Source organism: Aotus nancymaae, unplaced genomic scaffold (genome assembly GCF_030222135.1).
Source record: "Aotus nancymaae isolate 86718 unplaced genomic scaffold, 86718_ANA_hifiasm-v0.15.2.pri h1tg000064l_0, whole genome shotgun sequence".
In the NCBI taxonomy this organism is placed as follows: Eukaryota; Metazoa; Chordata; class Mammalia; order Primates; family Aotidae; genus Aotus; species Aotus nancymaae.
In genome coordinates, this window is record NW_026988478.1 from 9,850,197 (window position 1) to 9,868,846 (window position 18,650).

General features: G+C 39.2%; 1 pseudogene; it reads right to left on the reverse strand.

The window, feature by feature from the left end:
• Positions 1 to 16,321, reverse strand: part of LOC135270550 (tubulin alpha chain-like) — a 60,508-nt pseudogene extending 44,187 nt beyond the window's left edge.
• Between the last annotated feature and the right edge of the window lie 2,329 nt (positions 16,322 to 18,650).

Below are 18,650 nucleotides of genomic sequence, written 5' to 3' on the forward strand. Positions count from 1 at the left end.
GGGCATGTCTTGCTGTGGCTGCTGTGGGGGATGGGGGTGAGATTCCTAGCTGACTGGAGTTGTGTACCCAGGAGGATTATGGCTGCCTCTGCTGGGTCATGCAGGTTTTCAGGGAAGTGGGGAAAAGCCAGCAGTAAAGGCCTCACCCATCTCCCATGCAAACTGAAAGGCCATTCTCACTCCAATTGTGTCCCTGCCAATAGCTGGGAGTCAATTTCCAGGTGGAGGGCAAAATGGGCTTGAAAACTTGCCCCAGGCTAACTGCCTCCCAACTGCAAAAGAAAAGGACTTGGTTCTTCCCCTGCCTGTGGAGTCTGCACACTGGATTTGCACTTTCCCCTGAGTTCTGGCCAGGAGGCGTCTCAGCCCATTCAAATTGTTAGAAAGTTCAGCTACAGATTTCTTTCTCTCTGTGCAGTTTTACCCCCTGCTCCTCTGGCCACCCTCCTGATGGATCCCTGTGGTGCCATGCGGGAATGGCTTGCTTGGGAACCCAGCAAGTTCCCAGGGCTTTTCTGCTGCTTCCTCTACCTCTGTATTTTGCTTGGCTCTCTAAATTGACTCAGCTCTGCAAAGTTGGAAACTTCACCCACAAACAGACCTTGAGTTTCTTCAGTGGGGGTGTGTGTTCAGGAGAGGAGGCTCTCCCTTTACCACTTCCACAGTCGGGGCACTCACAGTATTTGGGTTGTCTTTTGGATCCTTCAGGAGTAGTCTTTTTCCTTCAGAGGGTCTGTGGATCCTCTTAGGATTGCTGGCTTGTTCTTGCATTCTGTCTGGAGCTAAAATTCACAATGCAAGCCTCCACATGAGGCTCTGTCCAGAGCTGCAATCTAGTCCTGCCTCCCATTTGCCATGATAACCTGTTATTCTCTATTTAGTTTCTTTTTCAAATATCTTTCTTTTTGGTAAATTTCTGATTTATATTCTGAATTGTTCTTCTTATTTTTTTGTATTGGTTTTCAGAATTCTCTTAACTGAGTTTCTTTAAAATCAATATTTTGAATTCTTTATCTGGGATTTCAAAAATTTCTATTTGATTAAATCTATTGTTGGAAAAGTCTTTGTGTTGCTTTGGAGGTTTCATATTTTCTTGCTTTTTCATGTTCCTTGTGTCCTTACATTGATGTCTGTGTATCTGGTGTAACAGTCACTTCTTCCTACTTTTGAGTTTATTTTGATAGAGGAGGACTTTTTCCTGAAGTTGTAACTACGGTGTGGTTGGGTAGGGTATTTTAGCTTTTATTCTGGGTGCATACTGGAGTGCAGTCACCCTATGATTTCTTTGGCTATAAATAGCAAATAAATAGTGGCATCTGTGATTTCCTCATTGGGTTGGAGTGCAGTTATTAGTGGAGGCTGTGATGAAGTTGTGCTGGGGATTGGGATGCCAGGTGAGGCACTCTTTGGGTCCCAGCAGTTGCAGTAGTGGGATGAATATGCCTATTTTTTTGCCCAGGGAAGTGTATTCTGGCACTCATGTTGGTGGTTACTGGCAGGCTGAGTTTTGGGCATCAAGGTAGCTTGCTTGGCCTCAAAATGGCAGTGGCGGACCAGATGGGTGGATGGGTTCTTGGGTTCCTGGGAAGCTGGCATAGCATTGGTGATGGCAGTAGTGGTGGAGGGACAATTTCATGCATCCTGAGCAATGTGTGTTGATATTAGTGGTGGCTGTGATGGCTGGGCAGGCCAGTCTCTAGGCCTTTTAGTTGATTCCTGCAGGTAGGTGATAGCTGAGGTGGTAGTGACTATGTGTTTAGGCCCAACCTCCAGTGCTTAGGAGGAGTGCTCAGGTTCCCAAAGTGCTGGATTGGATTGGGTAATCCCCAGCATTCCAGGCTGTATGCTCTGTCTTGGAGCAGGTAGTGAAACTAGGCTGGGTGGGTTTGTGCTCAGGTTCCCGATGGTGAAAGCATGCACCAGCTGTTGTGGGTAGAGATGGGTCAATTCTTAGGCCCCAGACAGAGTACTCAGGTGAGGGGTGGTAGCTGCTGTGCTAAGACTCTGCCCCTGGAAGGGATGAAGTCATCCTCAGTGGCCACAGCCTAGTCTGTTGGGAAACACATGTTTCTCTAATGCCACTGTCCCAGCAACGCATCAGCCCTTGCAGTGGTAGCCTGTGTCTATCTTGGGTCCCCACTCTGGCTGCAGAAACCTCAACTTAGGTGGTGACCAAGTTACAGTGGCAACTTATGCTCTGCTGATATCCCAGTCTCCATCCTGGCTGTGCTCCCTTCTCAACACCAGCAGCTGCAGTGCATGCCTTGCCTGTTTCTTCTCCTTGGCTGCAGCGGCATTCTCAGATCACTCCTCACTTCCAGCAATGATAGCCCAAGTTTCCCTAATGCTTCGGACCTGGCGCTACTGGATCCTAGGACAGCATGCAGTTTGTCAAAGGCTAGGTTAGAAAATGGCTCCTTGCTATAGCCACTTAGATCTCAGAAAGGATGTGGGACCCAGTATGAGCTCCCTCCCTGGAGTAGTCCATCCCATATTCTCCTGGCAGCTCCATATTAATTTGAGGGGTTGGGACAGCTGAGAGGTTCTCTCATGGCTAGGTTTGCACAATTCTACAGTGGGGTTGTGGGGCACTGGAACCCTGTAACCTACCCTTTCCCAGCTCCCAGCCAATCCTGGCCAGGAAGCCTGCCTCTCCCTTTTTATTCCCTGGTTTTGGTGCTTCCTGTTAATTCTCTGTTGAACTCCATTGTTTCCCCTAAGATAATATATTCAAAATGTGACTGTCTATATGCTACTTTGGTTCTAAGTGTAGGGGGGTGCGTCCAGTCAGCCATCTTGAAGCACCCTCCTCATTGAAAGGTGTTTATTGTTATGTTCTTTCAACTTTTTATTTACAGATTAAAAAATAAAAACTTAAGGTTAAAAGCCTAAGATAAGCAGCAAGAGAAACAATAACAAATGAACTGCAGAGGAGTGCTGATACCATCAAAATTTCTATGTTACTTTCTCTGAAAGTTTAATAGATGTCAACAGAATGCAATACTTGTGTTTGTAGCTGGCAATTATTCTTAAAGTATAAAATAAGGAGCAATTATTATTATATCAAAAGACCTACTGCATAACAACCTGTGTTCATTAATCAATGTTATCTTCTACCACTGGCATCAATCTGAATTACTTTGCCTAGAAAGCATAGTAAATATTTGCTTTCTGCCTACAAGGATAAATAGACAACTGACTTGGAAATCAAAAGATTTATGGTTGCTGCAAACTCCTTATTGTGATGTCTCATTAATATCAGATTTGATTTGAGAGCATCATACTTGAACTGCAAACAAACCCTGACTTCTATGACTGGAGAGATATTGGTGAGACTCACCTGTGATTAACATCTCTTTGCTCAAATAAGAGCAACTGCTTGAGGATGACATTTCTGAGTTGTTCAGCTTGTCATTATTTCATCTGAAAACAGCAGTAATTCTTTGTCTTGCTTCCATGCCGCAAGAAAATAATTGGTGCGCTCATTATCTTTTAAGAGCCTGAAGGAATTTATCCTATTAAGACTATGGGCAAACGAGTAGTTATCCAGCTCTCTATGACTTTGTAAAGCCTTTTCACAACTTGTTACCATGCTGCCCTGTGCCAAATCTTTTCCCCTTTCTGTAATTTTTTTTTAAGATGACAACTTACTTTTCTTTTCTTTTGCTGGACGACTCCCTGTATGAAGAGGGATTGCCACCCAGTGTAGTATTATAAATTTAGGGTAAAACATTTGTAAGAGAATTCTCCAGCATTGCATATTCCATCCTTGGCCCATGTGAGATGAGACTGTTACCATGATGTTCTGTGTTTGTTGACACACTTATTACATAGCATTTTTGTGTACTTTCTTGTTTGCTTGCAAAAATGCTTCCTGAATTTCAGTCTTTATTTTACAACAAATCATTTCTCTATGGTAGAGAACACAGCTTGCTCTACATAAAAATGAAAACCCACAAGCTATTTTAAGTATACCATGAATTTAAGCAATATGAGTTTTGGGATATTCATCTCTGAAAACTAGAAAAATTCTCTTGAATGCATACTTTAAAAATGAAATGAAACTGTTATCTCAATATTATTTGAGTGTTTCCAGATGCTTATAATAGAGAAGCCTAAAATTAAGATTCAGAGGACATGGGTTTATAGCCTGACTTTGCCACCAGACATGTGTAACCTTTATGCAAACTTCTGGGCTTCTTTAAATTACAGGTTTGTAAAATAGGTACAGTAATTTCCACCATGTAGGGGTCTTGTAAGGGTGAAATTATAATAATATCTATCAATGAGCCTGGAAGTATTAAGCATCTAATATATGTTGGTTGAATTTGAATATATCGAGAATTACTAACACCCAAATAATTAGTATGGAAAGAAAATTCACACCTTGCTAAATTGTAGCTAAACAAGTAGTTTTACTTTTACCTAACAGGACGCTTAGAGGTAGGTAGTGCTCTTGTTGGTTCATGGAATCAAAAATTTTAGGGTTGGGAAGCATCTCTGTAGATTGTCTTTCCTATTCTTCATAGTCACAAGGTAGGGGCTATACTTCCCATTGTTGAATCTGTGATTTTGGGAGGAAGTGGAGAGCAAGAGCAGTGCATCATGTTGGTCTTTTTGAGCATGAAAAGAGAAGAGGGTTTTTTCCAGAAATTCAGTGGACTTCTGCTTTTACATGTCTGGCCAGAACTGTGTCACATGACTTGATCTCACTGCCATGGAGGTTGGAAAGTGAAGGTTTAGCTTTCCCAGCCTCTGCCATGGAGTAAGGCAATGGAAGGAAGGGTTAGAAATGAGATCGAGGTTAACTAAAAAATGATACCTGTTACAGGGGCTTGTTTGAGGAAGTAGGGAGGCAATATCAGAGCATGGGCTTTAGATGGCTTTGATCAGCTCTACCAGTTACCAGCTGGTGACCTTGAATGATCTACTTAATGACTCTGAGCCTCAGCTTCCTTATCTGTCTTAAGGTGTTCATAAATATCATCTTTCAGGGTTGCTGTAAAGACTAGAATATATATTATAGACATCCTATATAAAATATTACATATATACATATAAATATATATCTCCAGTGTCTGGTACATTGCAACTAGGCAATAATTAGAGGCAAAATACTTTCCAAAAATTACATTTCTGTTGTGATCACTTAGAGGGGATATAATTTTTAATGAGTTAACCTTCTGTTGATATTTAAATGTATAAAATTAAACAATATTAATTGGGAGGAGTAGAGAAAAACTTCCTAAATGAGACAGGAAGTCCCATGCCCAAGGAAAAGATAGACATTATTATAAATTGTTCTGAGGTGATATTGGAAGTTTCTAGTTTGACTTATGTCCTCTAGACAGGAATCTTTGTGATGTTCCTTCAGGGGTGATTTTGAATCTTCATTAGCAGGTTTGATAATTGTAAGGAAATTATTTAAAAGTCATGACTTGAATAATGTATTAGTGGGGTTAGTTTAGGTTTAGTTAATTTAGGAGAGTGCTTTTTTAGCACATTCTACTGGGGTGAATTTTCTATTTGAAAAATTAAATAATTGAAGCATTCCAATTACATTGGTTATAAAGGACATTTGAAATAAAAGTATTGATTTTTTTACATCTTTTGAGACAACATCTATGAATCTTTTGGAATAACATTTATCAATAAGAGATAAGGTATAGATTTGACCCCTTTTGAAATAGGTATAGTTAACACTAAAAATTTCCTGTGAATGAGGCCACTTAGCTTTTGGTAATTGAGCTGGCTCTACAAGCTAGGAATGCCAGATAAAATATTGGATGCTCAGTCAAATCTGAATTTCAGACAACAATAGATGTTTTTAATTATAAGAATGCCTCCAATATTGTGTGGGGATTGCTTATACTAAAACAGTGTTCATTGTTTATTTGAATTTGACATTTAACTGGGAAGCCTGTATATTTATTTCCTCAATTTGGTGATTTTACCTCAAGCAGATCCTAAAAGCTGCTTAAGTCAGTTATACGAAGCTAGGTGTGTCCTCCAGAGTCCAAAGAGGAACCAAGACCTGTAATGATGCATCATCATCCCATTTTGTTTTCCCTCCTTTTCTCTAATAACAAATTGGTCTTCCTTTATGCATCCAAAGGTGGCAAAACAAAAACCCTGTGTGAATACAGTTACCCTGTTAGCTGATGAACAGTTCTTTGTTATAATCAGTTTGATTTTTTATGAACTTGCTAGATGAGAAAACAACTTGATGGGAGCGATAGGGTGACACACAAAATTTCTGCTCCAAATTTTAACTGTAGTTCACTTAAAACAATCATATTAAAAAGAAACGTATAGCAAAAGACATGATAAATCAAGTCAAAAAGCAAACGATAAACTGGAAAAGTACTTGTAACACATATGAGATAAGGGAAATATCTTTCAGAGGTGAAAGCTATCTTTGCTGACTGTCAGGGAAGTGTACAATAAACAATATGATGACATGTTTTTACTCACCTAATTGAAAAAAATATATAATGATGGTATCCAATGGTGAGGAAGATGTGGGGAAAATGAACACTCACAAAAAATTGCTAGTGACAATTCAAATTGCTAAAATCTTTTTAGAAAGAAGTATTGAATTCTCTATTAAACTCTAAAATATGTAAACCATTAACCATAAATATTATCTCCTGATGGCTTTCTAATAGGCAACATGGAAGTAAAATAGCATAAAAGTAAAAGCACTAGAAAATAAGGATACATGTTCAACTAGTTTTATTGTGTCATGTAATAGTGGCAAAAAAACTCCAAATTAAGGGTCAAAAGAAACCTTTTCTGTAAATGAAAAGATAGCAAATGTTTTAAGTTTTGCAGGATATGTAGCCTCAGTGGCAACTTACCTCTACTATTGCCATGTGAAATCATGTAAATGAATGAGTATGGTTGTGATTCAATAAACCTTCATTTAAAAAAATAGGAGACAGGCCACATTTGGCCCATGAGCCATAATTTACTGATCCTTTCTTTAAGTTATAATTTAAATTTATTCATAGAAATATAATTGAAAAAATTATAGAATATCATATACTGTTAAAAAGAATTAGTTAGATCTCTATCAATTTAGATAACTCAGGCACTCAGGAATTAAGTGAGAAAAACTAGTTGCAGAGGAATGTATATAACATGATCAAATTTTTGTTACAACAAATAGCAACAGCAACAACAATACAGCCTTTATATGTATATATGTGTTTGAATGTGCTGTAAAAATATGAGAAAAGACATACCAACATGTTCACATTTATTATCTTGGAGATGGGTATGGATAAAGAAAGACTGTTAATTTTTAAAAATAAAGCTTTTTATGGTTTTGCTACATGTTGTTAAAGAAACAACAAATAAACAAAATCCTCAAAAAACAACTGGTTTTAATAATCAGGAAAAGATGCTACAGTCACTTTGAATTCAAACATTATATTGGCAAGTACAATGTTTAAGATTTTAATTTAGCTAGGAGAAACTCCACCAAATTCAGTTATTTATGCTAAAGAGTTTCATCCTACTCATCCAGTATAATTCTCTTTCTGATATATGCTTACATGGCTCCAAACCAGTAAGAGTATTGAGTGAACAAAAATTAAGATGGGAGTTCAAAAAATGGCAGAAAAACATCAGGATTTAATGATGTTCAACTCCCAGTCAGGTGTTCTTTTCTTCTGAACTTTTCCTGCCTCTAAAGTCCATAAATGTAACATAGGAAAAATTGCACCAATTTTAAGACACAAGAGCTGGGTTTTTGACAAGGCTCCACTATAACTAGTGCTGTGACTTGGCACAGTGCTCTCACCCTTTATATATTTATTTTCTTCAATGTATAATCGGTGTAACACTTACCTCATAGGGTTTCAGTTGATATCTAATGGGGTGATTCATGTGAAAGCACACTATAAATACAAATTTTTATTAAGAATCAGAAGTTGAAACTAGGATTGAACTCCAGAGAAGTATTTATGAAATTAGTGTTAATTTTGAAATTTGATAGTTTTTTAAAGGAATTTTTCCCCTTTATCCAACTTTTCAAACTTATTAGTGTAGAGCATATAATTGTTCATTAATTGCTGATACCCTGATTTTCTACCTAAAGGAACTGATAAATTCAGAGACAAGCTATCAGAACCACTATAAGAGTTTAACAAAATCGCTAGATACAATAGTAACCTACCAAAATCAGTAACATTTCTATACACCAACAACAATCAGTAGAAAACTCCAGAAAATTAATATCACATTTATAATTGCAACAAAATTATGCAGTACTCAGGACTTAAAGTAACCTAGAATTTCTAAGAGCTTTATTAAAAAACTTGCTAAACTGTCATTTTTTTTTTAAACTGCCATTTTTAAACAGGTAAAATAATCTTTCATGTAAATATAAATTGAACACATTTTGATAGTTTAAAACTCATTAATTAATGAGAGAACCAGTAAGATGTCGTGATCAGTTTGAAGAGCATTTAAGAAGGCAGGGATTTGTAGGCAATTAAACAGAGAATGATTAAGATGAGACTGCTATTAGTTATAAACCAATGTCCGACAGATCATAAATCTGGTTATCTTTCCATCAGATACATAGCTATTTGCATCTAGTGGGCAACATTCTAAAAGTTAACAGGTAATTTCAGTAAGTCTTTTGTTAATAGTAAACAATAAGATGAACTAAGTATATCTCATGGTAAACCTTGTGTACCCTTTGTCCCCATGTAATGTTTAAAGGATGTGCCACCCATCTTTGTGCATCATTTTCAAGTTTTAAATAATTTTCCTGACTTTTTTTGAAATTTTAGTAAAAAACATGAGAGATGACCTAAATAAAAAGAATGACATTTTATGCTCTATAATGAGATGACTTTTTATTATAAAGATATAGATTTTCTTCAATTCAGAATATAAATGCTATAAATCTCAATCAAAATTTGTCATTTTTGAGAAATTCACTAAATTTGCAGTAAAATTTGTAGAGGAAAATAAAAGTTCATGCTATGTATTACTTAAGTGAAGTCAAAAAGAGGGAGAGCTTGCTGTGTCAAATATTAAATACACTACAAGGCCAAAGTAATAAAAACAATGCACTACTGGTATAAGATCAGATAAGTAGAGAAAAGTAGAAGAAAATAATGCACTCAGAGATTCATTTATATGTGGAAATTTAATAAACCTTAAAGATTACCACACATAAATGGAAATTTAGTTGAAATTTTTTTTGAAAATTGCTTCACTGTATGGAGAGAAATGAAATGGATTTTTTATGTAGCTGTACACAAAAGGTAGCTTCCAGATAGATTAAAGATATAAGTAGAAAAAGAAAAACTATACAGCTAATAGAAAAGAATATATGAGATAATCTTTATGCCATAGAAATGGAGAAAGACTTCAAAAAATTTCAAAAAGAAAATCTATAAAGCAAAAGATTGAGAAATATTATTATATGCAAATGTAGCCTTTCCATTCAATGAAAAATACCATCGACTAAATTAATAGACAACTGAATGGGAGAAGGCATTTGCAAATCTAAAAGTGGCAAGGGATTAATAATTACTAAGAACATTTTCTAAATCAATGTCAGTCACTGTGGTAGGAAAATAGGTAAAGAATATGAAGAAGGAATTTACAGAAAAACTCTCAAAACAACAGGTACTTATAGGCATGCTGAAGATAATAATCAAAGAAATGTAGGTTAGACTAAAAATATTAAATTTGCAAAGGCCTAGAAAGCTGGGTAATGCTGAGTGCTGTCAGGTAAGACACCATGCAGAAAGCTTCATGTGAAGGTAGACTGGTGTAGCCATTTCTGAACAGTCTGGCACAAGGCAGGCAAATTAAACATATATATATGCTATGACCCAGCAATACTTCTCCTGAATATTTATCCCAAAGACATTTTCAGACATGTTTATAGCATGAAATACATAAAGATATTTCTTGTAGTGTTGTTTATAGTTGGTGGCAGTTTGGGTGGAGTAGATAGGCAAGACTTGGAAGATACATACCATGGGACGTTATGCAGCAATTAGAAGGAACACATGTGATATATACATAGAAATAAGATTGGATCTTAAAACGATAATGCCTAGTCCAAAAAAGGTAAGAAACTAAATGAGCTCTTTAAGGACTTTCGAACTTTTAAAATAAATGCCAACAAAATCCCAAATCACATTTGTATGCACTTTACAGTGCTTATAAGGAATAAATACAACAGAATGGTTACTTTGGAAATGAGAATAAAATGGAATAAAGATTAAAACTAGACAGCCTCATATGGATCGATAATGATAAATGGCCTCCAACTAAGGAGTATTACTATTATAATTTATCCTCATGTAACTGATGAACAAATAAAATAAAACAAAATCTAAGTGTGATGGAGAAACCTAAGGGTTCGTAGCTATTGAAGAGGTATACCTTGCTTAGTCCTTGCCTCTGTTTAAATTACCACTATGATTGCCATCTGGAGTATGGCTGATCTGGGAGGCTGCTGTGGGCCGATTCAGGGTTTTCACATGTTCTGAGGTCAGAGACCAGCAAGAGAAATTCCAAGAAAGGAGAAACACAAGCACAATCAAAACAGTTCTGGTCTCTGCTTTTGTGAATGTTGTTATGCTACATAAATTTTAGAAATTGTCGTTGTTTTCAAGTACCCCAATGTTTTTGCATTTCTCCCCTATTTATTTAGTAAACCATCTTCATGTTTGTTAACAACTCATGCTCCTATAGTTTTCTGGTTTGCAAATCACTCTGATGAAACATCCCCTTATTTCATCTTCACAACTCAGTTGGAGGCCCTATCATGCTTCTTTTGCAATTGAGGAAACAAAGGCCCAGAGAGACTAAATGACTTTCAAAATGTCATATCTGGGGAGTGACAGGAGTAGAAATTAAAATCAGGTTTTCTTGCTCCAAACTCCGCTCTTAAAATCCAATACTTCAGGCTGCTTTAACAAAAAGAAATCTTCAGTTGTAATTGAATTTCAAGTAGTTGAAAAAAATTAATGAAATTCTCATAGAGCTTTCTGTTGCTCTTTATGCAGTTATTAACTAAGAATTAATTGGTAAAGAGTCAGTAGATAGGACAACCAGAGAAAGACAATTTTGTAGTGGAAGTCTGACAAGCAGTGATAAATCATATAATTCCCTGGTCATCCACTACTGTTTGGAAACTATGATACATTTTTATAATAAATTTTGAATTTCCAGGAGAGCTTCAACTTGTCCAAATGCATTAGACTATGAGATGCAAATACTCTGTAGTACCATTTTAGATGCAGTATGCTCCCAAAAAACATTTATAGCATTAAACTTCTCAAGATCAGAAAGATTAGGCATGTACGTAGCTTAATTTTGCAAAATAACAGACATGAGAAAATCGATTAAAATAGAACTTATGTGGTGAAGAAAGCAACAAGACTCTATTGCAGAGTGGTCTGTGAGCTTTCTTCACTGTCACCTTTCACCTGAACCGCACAGTATCCACTGTGTCCTGGTGCTCATTTGGCACACAACAGAGTGCTCTCATAAAAAGTCAAACAAGATTAAGCAGAGTTATCCTTCAGATCCCTTCCACATTTGGTGTCAGAATAAAGACATGGATAGTGTCTGATCGCGCTCCATATGCTTCTTCAACCTTATTCTACCAACTCCTCCCATCTCCCAACTCTCTCACCTTCATCTAGATCAGATACATCTACCCCTTCTACATCCTCAAACTTACTGTGTACTCTCTGACCAGAGGCCCTGTGCTTATGTGTTCCTGCTGACTGTAAAGTCATTCAGCCCTTTTCACCAATTTAACTCATTTTTTCCTTGGATCTCAGATCTGACATCATTGCCTCAAGTTTTCTGGATCCCCAGTTTATGTCAGTTCCCACTGATGTAGGTTCTCAGAGAACTGGATTTCTCTCTTTCGGATTATACATGCAGTTCATATTTATAGATTTATTGATACGGTTATTTGCTTAACTTCTGTCCTGTCCTTCCTAGCAAATTCCATAAGAATGTGTTCCTTAGCATGTCATTTTAATTTTTTCTTACCATTTTCTCGCACTGTACCTAGTGCCTTGTTGCTTGTTGTGGGAATTAGTCACTTATTTGGAGTTTTCAGCAAAAAAAGTATACCTTTGTACACTTTTCTTGTGTTTGGGGAATTCTTCATTTTATGAGCCCACCTATCACAGTGGCAGAACCTGGAAACTTACTTTTCCAGCCACCATGCCTTGAAGCCAGTTGCAAACATGTGACTTGGGCTCAGCCAATCGGATGTAAAGCCTTCATGCAGACTTGCTTTGTGAGCTGGGCAGGTGAAGAGGCAGGTGCTGTGGGGAAGCCATTCTGCTGAGTGGGTAGTAATGACAGGTAGTCCTCCAGAGGCATAGTCCAGGAGATTCCAGGAGCTGCCTTTGGGGTCTGGAGTCATCAGTACAATCTGGTGCCGGCACAGTCATGTGACTTATTTTGGAGGTTTGTTCCTGAATGGCCTTTAAGATGGTTTCTGGGGCTTTCTCAGAGATTCATACACTTATATCTATTTTCTTGTCTTAATATGCTACAACAGTTTCTTTTGTTTGCAATGAAAAATCTCTGAATAAATGAATATTAGAATCTCTGCTGCCAATAAATATTGGATGTTTTGATGTCTGTGCTATTTTCTGAAGTTATTAGAAATAGGGACTTAAATTATAGAACTGATCTGAGTGTTATATAGAGGCTTGTTATGGCTCACTATATTTTAACTGTAGGAGGCTACAAAAATGTTCCCAGATTCATGTAAATATATATGTTGTTTGCATAATCTATTGCTTAGAATCTTCTGACAAGTAGTTTGAAATTCTGTGTGACCAATTTCAGAATAACTCAGCTCTTAATGTTTTCCCTTTGTTGTACAATCCTAAGCTGAAAAAGAATGTTAAGTACTTTTGTGTCAGGATTTGTAAGCATAGTTGACCCTGGACAACATGGGTTTGAACTGCCTGGGCCTACTTAAAGACAGATTTTCTTCCACTTCTGCCAACCCTGAGACAACAAGACCAACCCCTCCTCTTCCTTCTCTTCAGCCTATTCAGTGTGAACATGGTGAGGATGAAGACCTTATGATGCTCCCCTTCCACTTATTGAATAGAATATTGTCTCTTCCTTATGGTTTTCTTAATAACGTTTTCTTCTCTCTAGATTACTTTATTGTAAGAATGCAGCATATATTACATGTCACATACAAATATGTGCCAGTTGACTGACAGCAGGCAATTAGTAGGTCTAGTCAGAAGTTATAAGTGGATGTTTCACTGTGCTCATTGGTGCCTTTAACCCCTGCTTTGTCTGAGAGTCAACTGTACTTCATCTATTAATTTATGCAGAAAGAAGATACCTCAAATTAAGCAAATAAACTGAAAAACAGAAGGACATATGCTATAGTTATGTGAATCACACAGAAAAGTTTTTGTGAATGTTGGTATCTTATAAGAAAGCAATCATAACTACATATATTTTTCTAGTAGGCATCCTGGATGACAGGCCTGGAAGAGCCTGAAACATAATACAGCTTGTTTTTATTAAATGTGTTAACTGGGCCAACAGGTGTGCTGCCCTAACAGTTCAACTGTCCTTTCCTTAAACCATCCTCCATTGAGCCTCACACAGAAGGAGCTTTCAAATACAAATGCCACCAAGACACAAAAATATGAGCTTGCTAAAAGACAATCAAGAGTGGTAGGGCCAACTGGGCGCAGTGGCTCACGCCTGTAATCCTAGCACTTTGGGAGGCTGAGGTGGGTGGATCACCTGAGGTCGGGAGTTCAAGACCAGCCTTACCAACATGGAGAAACCCCGTCTCTACTAAAAATACAAAATTAGCTGGGCATGGTGGCACATACCTGTTGTCGCATTTACTAGGGAGGCTGAGGCAGGAGAATTGCTTGAACCCAGGAGGCGGAGTTTGTGGTGAGCCAAGATTGTGCCATTGCACTCCAGCCTAGGCATCAAGAGTGAAACTCCATCTCAAAAAAAAAAAAAAAAAAAGGACAGTAGGGCCCTGAAGAACTGGAGTGTGTTTGCTTAAGTGAAAGATATTCCGGATCAAAATTTAAAATGCTGACTTGGCCAACATACGTGTGGTTAATTGGCCCAAAATATTATCAGTCCAGTTTTACTTAGAGGGAACATGAGAAACATAGGGAAATAAGTGTCTCAAGTAGCTAGTTATCCAGTTAGCCTTGCTGCTGGCTGATTGGAGACTCTGCATAGTACTAGATATTGTGCTACTCTTCCCAATTATAAGGACATCTCTCCTATTTAACATTGCATTGAGATGGGGTGATAAAATTGTAAACCATGCATTAAAAGCACTCGTGTTCAGAGGTATCTGTCTTGGGAAGGAGGACAAACATTCTTGGATTCCACCAAAGAGCTCCCTCAGACAGGAAATTGGGCGCTCAGGTTGTTGAAAAGCCTGTGCTCTCTGGACCTTTCTCTCTGGGATCTGGACTTTGAGGAGCTGAGGCCCGAGTGCCAGGGTTTCTACCAGGGAAGTTACCTGAATGTTTAAAAAGCTGAAGAATAATCTGTGAGCTTATGAGTGTTGCAGTAGATGTATATTATTATTATTATTTGTGCTATTTTTACCCTTTCCATTAGGATAGGATGCTTTTGGCAGTATCAGAAATGTAACTTTAAAAGGCTTATGGGATGGTTCAACATCATCAAAGGCCTGTGTGCCTTCCATCTTCCTGCTCTGCCATCCTTGGGTTGCTGGCCAACTTCCTTATGCCTTTAAGTTGACAGCAACAGCTCCAGGTGTCCCATTCTGTCAGAATTAAGAGATATAAAAGGAACCAACTCTTCCCCCAAAAGTTCCTGCCTGATTGACAGTCAACTTCTGCTCATGTTCCAGAATTGGGCCATAAATGTTCCCTCCTGAGCCAATCTTTGGTAAAGTAATGGTGTTTCCCTGTGATTGCTCAGTGGTCAAGTTCTACCCCCTAGTGTAGTTTGGGTTCTTCAGGAAGATAATTAAAACAAAGTTTAGGTTTTAAGATTTTTATTAGACAGTACCCTAGGGAGGGTGGGAGGAAAAGCAGAATTGGAAAGGAGAAGACCTGTAGTGCAGGTTTGACAGCCTCATCCAACCCTCCTGGGAGCTCTGGAATGAAAATGGATCATCAGAGTGGGCTCATGTTGGGGCAAAGTGGCAAGGCCTTCCTGTTCCCACTGTGACCAGTCATTAGGTATGAATTGCCACGGAAGGCTGACCTTGGTGATGTGATTCTCTAAGTTGAGGAAACTCAGAAGGGCTGACAGCTGAAGGCTGTGTGCTGACAGCAATGCAGCAGTTGAAGCACAAAGTTTTTCCTTGAAGAATAATCTGGGAGGTGCATCTTAACATCCACTCATCTTCCCTGGACCACATGAAGAAGGATGAATATTAGAGCAAACCTTATGCTCTGTCAGCAAAGGAAGGGGAAGATAGATTTAGAGAGGTAAGCAAGAGTGAGTGCTGCTGGCATGCCAATGGGGGCAGTAGCCTAATAGGCTGGTTACCTGGTCCCTGGAGATGTATTATTGACAGAAATTACTGGCAACTGCTTTTCTGACTTATTCATTACCTGAGGTTATGGTAAATCCCCACCCTCCCATAATACATTTGTCCAAACATTCTCTGTAATTATATTCCCAGGGAGCACTGATGTTTCTTTTCTTTTCTTTTTTTTTTAAATTTTACTTTGAGTTCTACGATACATGTGCAGATTGTGCAGGTTTGTTACATAGGTATACATGTGTCATGGTGGTTTGCTGTACCCATCAATTCATCATTTAGGTTTCAAGCCCCGCATGCATTAAGTATTAGTCCTACTGCTCTCCCTCCTCTTGCCTCTCACCCCTCAACAGGCCACAGTATGTGATGTTCTCCTCCCTGTGTCCATGTGTTCTCATTGTTCAACTCCCACTAATAAGTGAGAACATGTGGTGTTTGGTTTTCTGCTCCTGTGTTAGTTTACTGAGAATGATGTTCCAGCTTCATCCATGTTCCTGCAAAGGACATGAACTCATTCTTTCTTATGGATGCATAGTATTCCATGGTATATATGTACCACATTTTCTTATCCAATCTATCATTGATGGGCATTTGGGTTGGTTCCAAGTCTTTGTTATTGTAAATAGAGAGCACTGATGTTTCTTACGCCCTTTGTTGCTATGATGGTTTTGAACATTTTTATGACAGTACTCAGTATTTTATCATTTACCTTGGGTCCTTCTTTGGTTCACTAGTGACACTTTCAGCTCTTTTACTTTCATGACTGGTCATCAGTTGTCTCATAATGGTTTACCAAAAATGTCACATAATGGCAGAGGTACGGACCATTGTGGGATAAACTAATAGATTCTGGAGGGCTGTACATATGGAAGAAGGCTAAATGTAGCGTGCAAGTTGAAGGAAACAGTACAGAGTCCTCATTTACTCTTGAGGTTAAAAGAGTAAGGAAACTGACTTGTGACATCTGCTGAGCTAACATGGTAAAGTGAATTGTACAGTTCAATACCATTCAGTATAATAGATTTATATGTACATAAAATAGGTAGAGACGTGAACTGTTTGTTTTTGGTGGTAAGTTGAGACACGAAGTTTACTCCATGCAACTTGTCTTGGTCCAGCAACCAACAACTATAATAATCCACTGGGCTGGAGCTAACAGTAGGGATCTACACTAGACTTGCTAAAAGGACTCTGGAGACCTGACTGCTGATTAGGCTGAGCAAACATTGCAAACATTCAGTGCCAGTATTGGGTGAGAGGATGGACCATGTCCTTCTTTTCCAAATCATGTGCCTACATTCATTTAGTGGGTTTCCTCACCTTCCTCCCTGCTGCTGCCTGGCAAGAGTGAGTGAATACGTGAGGTTAGAAGAAACAAAAAGGGGAAAGAAAGGAAATATTCTGGGTATGGAAGAAGCTTGAATTGTGAGCAGTGACTAAGGAAATAATAACTGGGTTTGGGTTTGACTAACTTTTGACCAACAGGACTAGTTCCCACTAAATGAAAATGGGGATGAAATGAAAGAATACTTAGAAAGGTCAGGATTGTTTTCTATAGCAAATTGGCAATGTGAGACATAAAAGAAAAGGCCTTCAGAAAAATAGTTTCAAAGATCAAGGCAATGAATAAACAACTATTTGGAGTGTTGAAGGGACAGTGCTGGAGTACAGCAGAAGAGTGGAGAGGCACTTGGGATGATTAACGGTCCAGGATGGCAGTGTGGAAGTACCTGGCTTCTGTAGCCCCATCTCACCTGCCCAGATCAGATTTGCCTGGTGATAGAAGGAACTTCCCACTGTAGGAACAAAGTAATTGAAGATCCCCCACCAGATCCCATTGCCATGGCAAACATGTATGGTTCTTACAACAGGAGAATCTTACAGTCCTCCCTTTATCACAGTTTAAAGAGCTGCTAGGATTCATGCAACTGCATTACCCTGTGTGAACTCTATTCTCTATTCCCTACCCTTCACCCTCTCAACATGAACCAAGCTTTAGCTGCATAGCACCATATTTGGACCAGAGCCACCTCTGGAGAGCACCCTGCTCTGGGGCTAGCAGCTGCTGTACGTCTCCAGTACTGAAGCTTCATCTTTATTATACCAAGCCCACCTACTTGGGTGACTGAATGCCACAACCTCAGCTATATGGAGGTTAAGTCCAGGTTGGCTGTGACTCTGGTCTTGCACAGTGGAGAAACTAATCCCCATTGCTGCACTTCCAAGTGGAGGAACAGCCTGCCTGTCCCACCCAGGGCGAACCCGCCCTTAAGCTGGCCAACTACTGCATGCCCTTCACCAAATGGGAGAGGGCCTTGAGCCTCTGAGCAGCTGATACACCTCCAGGCCAGGGTAGTGGCTATATGCTCGTACTCAGAAGCAGAGAAACAGCCCTGCAGCTTCTCCTCATTTCTGTGGATATACTCCTGACCTAACAACCCGTGCCCCAAATAAGCGCCCCAGTGGGCATGCCCTTAGGCTGACCATGCAGCTAAGAGCCAACATTCCAGACATGAAAAACAGCTTTGTGGGTCACTCCTGATGGACATGCCCAGATTCATTAAGCAGCTGTGTGCCCACATGCTGGACTCAAGAAACAGCCCTGTGGGTTACCCGTGTGGCCATGCCTGCAAGCAAGCTGAACAGTTTTGCAACTGCATTCCAGACCTGAAAAATAGTCTTGTTTGTTGCCCCTGACAGACATACCCCCAGTCTGGCCAAGGAGTTATGTCCTCACATCCCAGGCCTGAGAAAAAACCCTGATAACCACCACTGGCAGGCATGTTCCCCTGCACCCATGTCCTAGGCCTATGAAAGAGTGCCATGGGCCACCTTTTGTAGAAACATCCCAGGCTAGCCAAGGAGCCATGCAGCCATGTCACAGGCCTGAGAAATAGCCCCAAGTACCACCACTGGCAGACACATCCTGAGACTGACTGAGCAGCCCTGCATCCATGTCCTAGGCCTATGAGACAGTGCTGAAAGCCATATCCTATAGAAATATGCCAGGCACCTGGGCACGGTGGCTCACACTTGTAATCCCAGCACTTTGGGAGGCTGAGGCAGGTGGATCATGAGATCAGGAGTTCAAGACCAGCCTGGCCAACATAGT